Here is a 6,224-nt window from a genome sequence, read left to right on the forward strand (position 1 = left end):
CACACACACACACACACACAGGCACAAACACATACATAGGGGTATACCTGGAACATCCACGATCACATACAGAGTATACACACACACGCACACACACACACACACATACACACACACAACACAAGCAGACGCAAATGAATCCATCCAACAGAACCCTCCTCTCTTCGGCTGGTGCGTAGCTGATTTGCTCTGCAGCGTTTGCCGGTGACGAGCGCCTAATTAAACTCGGCACAGCTCTTCATCAAATCTGCAGCAATCAGGGGAGTTGGATATAATAGGCTTGATGTACAACACACTGTATATGTGTACGTATCTCTACAGCAACCCAGCAAACACGCAACGTCAGGGAGACGTTCAGATCACGTCTTAATAACGTCCGTCGGTCCAGAACCCCATTTGTACGTCTGCTGGACCCCTCGATATTCACACGTCTGGCTTGGACCCCTCTAAGACGTCTGTGGACGTGCAGAACGGGTTCAATATCTGAACGTCTAAAAAAAACGTTAATTCTGGCTCCTAATTGGATGTCTTTGGACGTCGGAAAAAGACGTCTAAAAGATGTCTTTTAGACGTGTCTTTGCTCAGTGGGAAAGTGAAGGAGAAAGAGTTCTCTGTGATCAATATACTGAAGCAGGAAGTTCCTACGTTCATTTTTTATTCGTTGGCCCCTGTGAAGGGCCTCTGTGTGTTTTTAACAAGGTCAAACTGCTTTAAAGGACAAAGGGACATTTTTGTTTACCTTCTCTTAAGATTGATCACCGAAAGCGTTGAGGGATTCTGGTGTCACTAGGTGGGCAATTACCTGTGTGTGTGTGTGTGTGTGTGTGTGTTCCAGGCATGTTCGCCCACAGACCGTCATGTAGTCAATGTTTTTGTGTGTATGTGTGTGTGTGTGTGTGTGTGTGTGTGTGTGCGCGTCTGTGTGTGTGTGTGTGTGTGTGTGTGTGCTCTGCCACCTTGAGCTGGGGACATAGTAATAAGTGAGGGGACAGTGGCTCAGCAGAGCGGCGGAGTCACCGTCCCTGAACGCTTCATTAGAGTGCCTGGCCTGACAGAACAGCCTCGTTCAGGATGGATGAGCTGTATACACACACACACACACACACTCACGCGTGCCCACACACACACAATCACACACACACACACGCACTCACACACACACACGCACACAAACACACACGCACACACACACACACACACGCACACACTCGCACACACATGCGCACACAAACACACGCACACACACACACACACGCGTGCACACACACTCGCACACACACACACACGCACACACACACACATACACAAACACACACAAACGCACGCACACACCCACACACACACACACCCACACACACACAAACACACGCGCACACACACAAACACACACAGACACACACACACACACACACACACACACACAATACTGGAGCTTCAATGACAAAGACAATTTGAACTTCCTTAGCTGTGGATTTAGTATTGGGTACATATGTTTGTACTGGTGGTTGCTATTTCATAAAGGGTAGTCAACCCTCCAATATTTCCATAGTCATGAGAAAATGTATGATTATAATCTGCCGAGGTTGCTGTTTTCAATTCTAGGCTATTGTTCAAGGCAAGGCAGTGACAGTATAGCCTACTGTAACCTTCTGCTTTAAACTACAGTATCTTATGACATATGGTGCTGCTGATTTATGAGTTTATTTAGCTTTATGAGTCTGTATTTGGGTGATAGTTGGCAGTAGCACCTTTAATCATTCTAGATGCATGTTCCGCCATTTCAAACGGACTAAAAACAATCCGTGGGCTCTTTCTCTATTGGCTCTTAGTTCCAGACGCTGGTTCTAAACCTCTCAGGGCCTGTTTATTCTCTCCGCCACGTTCTCCAAAGTCTTTCGACGTTCTCTTTTATTGATGCTTGTCCTCGTTCCACATTTATTTCCTGACCGCGGCGTCTCCCCGGGTGGGTCTGGACAGATAACGCGGCGCACTTCTTCACCGCGCCGTCGGACGGCGTGACAGGTGACTTCCGAGGAACGCCACGGGAAATGAACCGCCGAGCTGGGCTCAAGACTCGACCTCCGCCTCAATCGACCGGGAAGATTTCACAGATGACGGCGTTTATTTCTCATAAAAGTGCCGTAGCACTCGTGAGAGCATCATGATTTTTGCGAGCTCACGTTCTGTTTATCTTGCAAATCAAGTCTGGATACTCTCCATGGAGATCAGTTTGGGCCAGATCAGAAAACGACTAATCAGAGTTGGTTCTGAGGAGTTTGAAATGCAAACGGCGGCGCTGGGCGGGGCTTAGGTGTGACGACAGACGGATGGTTCATCCAATCACCTGCCAAGTGTTTTTGAAAGTGCCCGCCTTTTTCCAAACAGTTTCCAGCTCAGAGTTCCCAGATGGTTTTGTGAAACAGTTGATTATGCAAAGCAAACCATAGGTTAGAAGCGCTGTTCTACTTACAAAATACTGCCATTTTTCTATGATCTACTTCAGTGTAACTGACCCCTATGACACAGTAAGCCTTTGATGTCTTGAGGAACTACAATCAATGTAATGGCTATTGTAGTGTTGCAAACTATAACTATATAATCCTTATCTAGGTCAAACTTAATGAACTTTATATACTGACTCATAAGCATGTGAGAAAATATTGTAATACTACATTATAGAAAAACGTGATGAAATGCATCGTCAAGCTGATAAAATTGTTTGCGATCCTTGAAGCGAGCTTCCTGTGTGCGACCAAGCCTGCTAGCGAGCGACCTGTCAAAGTCAGTCAGGCTGTGTCTGGAATCGCTCCCTATTCACTATATAGTGCACTATATAGGGCGTCATCCATTTTGTTTGTAGTGTCCGAATTCTCCACGGAAATCATCTTCTTTTACTTGGATATACTCTAGTCCAGCACCAGTGTTTTGAGGTTTTTCCAGGATGTGTTTATCCACTTCTGTGAAAATGGCCGCCAGCCTCTGCTAACTGCTGGAGGAGTGCTCAGAGCACACAGCAAGATGCCAGGATGTAAACCCCTTTGTCATGCCCGGCTGTGTGTACGTGTCCGCGTGTATGCGATTGTGTGTGTGCTAACGCCTCTGTGGTGTGTGTGTCTGTGTGTGTGTGTGTGTGTGTGTGTGTGCGCTACTGTAAGATGCCTGTATGTGTCAATATGTTCCCCAGTGCAGCTGCTGGATCGCGTGTGGATGTGAGTACTGTCAATATGAAGCCTGCTGTGTGTGTGTGTGTGTTTCTGTTTCTCCCATCTCAGTGTGACTCCCTCTTCACAGCTGGCAGTGTATGGGCACCCTGCTTTCCTCGCCAGGCGTGAGATCGTGTGGAGCAGCAGCCCCCCAACGGTGCCCCACGCCGTCGCTGAGGAAAAGCATATTACGGAACACACCAGGGAGACAGGAATACCGCCCGCCATGACAGCTCCAACATCACAGACTCTCTCAGCTTTCCTTTGTGTGTGAAGAGGAAGTACGATGTCCTCATTTCCTCTCCCCGTCGACGCCATCTGGAGAACGGGGCGAGCGGTTCCTCTCTGGTCTCAGTGTGGAAATCAGTCGGTTGCGTCTTCAAGGTGGTAAACAAGTCGCTTTCTGTCAATGCTCTGATTCGCAATTTACAACGGATTAATGTGGCGCCGCATGACGGAGTTTCCCTGAAACTTGGAGCCGGAAGAGACTTTTTAGTGATGTGACAAAGTGTGCATGTGACAAATGAACTGAAGGAATTTTTCCCATGATGGGTGACTAAACACTTTGTTGGGTGACTAAAGACTTTGTTGGGTGACTGACCACTTTGTTCTGACTGCTGCACTTCACTAGAACGAGATCATTTTGAGGAGGTGGGAGATTTAATTTAAACGCACAATAATGTGTTTTCTTCCCCTTATGAATTTGGCAACAAACAGAAGTCATCGCGTCTTAGAAATGTCAAAAACACCTTTTTAGAGCTGAATTTGACAGCTCTAAGAAAAGATCCTGGGTGATGATGATTGATCACGCGTGATTAATCCATGAATAACTGTCAGCATCAAATTCACAATAATAGGATTATGAATCAACAACAGTAGGTAAGACTAGAATGTACATTTCCTGAGGGAAATGTAATGTGGGCAGCCCTGCCCCAGCCTCTGAGTCCTACCCACCCACAGCCTCTCCCCCAGCCCCTTCCCCAGCCTTCCTCTCTCAGCCCCAGGACCCAGCCTCTCTCCCCAGCCCCAACCCTAGCCTCTCCCCCAGCCCCAACCCTAGCCTCTCTCCCCCAGCCCCAACCCTAGCCTCTCCCCCAACCCTAGCCTCTCCCCCAGCCCCAACCCTAGCCTCTCCCCCAGCCCCAACCCTAGCCTCTCTCCCCCAGCCCCAACCCCAGCCTCTCTCCCCCAGCTCCAAACCCAGCCTCTCTCTCCCCAGCCCCAACCCCAGCCTCTCTCTCTCAGCCCCAACCCCAGCCTCTCTCCCCAGCCCCAACCCTAGCCTCTCCCCCAACCCTAGCCTCTCTCCCCAACCCCAGGACCCAGCCTCTCTCCCCAGCCCCAACCCTAGCCTCTCCCCCAACCCCAGGACCCAGCCTCTCTCCCCCAGCCCCCGCCTCTCCCCCAGCCTCTCTCCCCCAACCCTAGCCTCTCCCCCAACCCTAGCCTCTCTCCCCCAGCCCCAGGACCCAGCCTCTATCCCCCATGTTAAGTCACAGGCAAATTTTAGGGTAGTATCTGTTGTAACACTGTAATATTAGTACGTGTTTTGTGTGTTAAATGAGTCTCCTTGTGCGAGGCTAAGACTTTCATTAGGCCACATGTATTCATTCTCATGAAAACCCACCCAGAACCTGCTTCCCAACCCCCCCGAGGAGTTTCACTACCCAGAACCTGCTTCTCTGCCCCCCCGAGGAGTTTCACTACCCAGAACCTGCTTCCCTGCCACCCCGAGGAGTTTCAACGTGGTTTGTTTTTGAACCCTGAGTTTATCTGGTTCTGGAGATCCGCTCTGCCAACCACTGCTTAGCTGAAACCCAACTGCTCACCGTATTACTACTGGGACACACGGATGGAGAGACATTTTTCTGAAATGCGTGTTATAAGGATCCAATTTCATACTCCTTTGCAGCTACATTAAACTAAGATTTAAAATAAAATCCATAGAGAGATTATAGACATTTTTCCACTTTGTGGAGAAGCAGACTGCTCGCTGATACGTCTTCGGCTCTTTTGTCTTTGTTACTGTTCCGGACTTTCGTACGGCCTTCTAGTCTGGAGTGAGCATGGTGGCGATTAACTTCCTGAACATGAAAGAAGTTTCTAGCACAAAGAATGATCAAGTAGATAACCAGCAAAGTTCTGAGGAGAATAATAATAATAATGAATAAATTTGAGCTGCTGCATAGTTTTGGATTAGGACCGTTTTGAGGAAGTGAAAGGAGGCAAAAGAGAAATACATGAGGGCCTCTTTAAAACTCTTTAAAATGGAGGGAAAAAAACCGTCAAAATCATGTCTAAAATCCAAACAATACAATGTGTGAGTAGGCATTAGCTTAGATGTTTATTCTGCATCACCAGGGTTTGAACTCACAACCGTAGACACCAAGGGAAGGTCATGTTCTTGTTAGAGCCAAGTGAGAAGTTGGCAGTTTGACCTAAAAAAGGATAAATGTAATAGCTAGATACTTACATCCTGCATGAGCATATCAGTAGGTCTACATACTGTGATGGGAATGAGCTGTGGGACTCTGGACTGAGCATGGATTCACTGATTGACTGATTTGATTGGATTAAACACAGGTGGGACTGATTGAGATGTAAGCAGACAAAAGACTGGTCAGATGAAGATACGCCAACGAGAAACGGTAACGGCAACAAATTAAAAACATTAAAAAATCCTGCAACAGCACAATGGAGTATGCATTAGCATTTTTACTCTGCATCCTCCTGGGCTTGAATTATTGTTGAGTGACCTGTTAACTAAGCCATAGATGGTTTCACACCGACTTCAACATCACAAGGGTTGCATGTAAATGTCACAGCTGCACGTATCATGGAGGTTTCAGCTGTTTCCACAAAATATTTGTGTATATATACTATTCTATACTGCACAGTTACTGTATATATAGATGTATATACCGGTAGTCCTAGTTATTCCTCTGTTATGCTTCTACCCCCTCCCTTGTCTACTGGCTTTTCTGTTAGTTTGTTCTATTGTCCTTTTTTCTTTCCAGTCTT

The sequence above is a fragment of the Borostomias antarcticus genome (assembly GCF_949987555.1).
Source record: "Borostomias antarcticus genome assembly, chromosome: 33".
NCBI lineage: Eukaryota > Metazoa > Chordata > Actinopteri > Stomiiformes > Stomiidae > Borostomias > Borostomias antarcticus.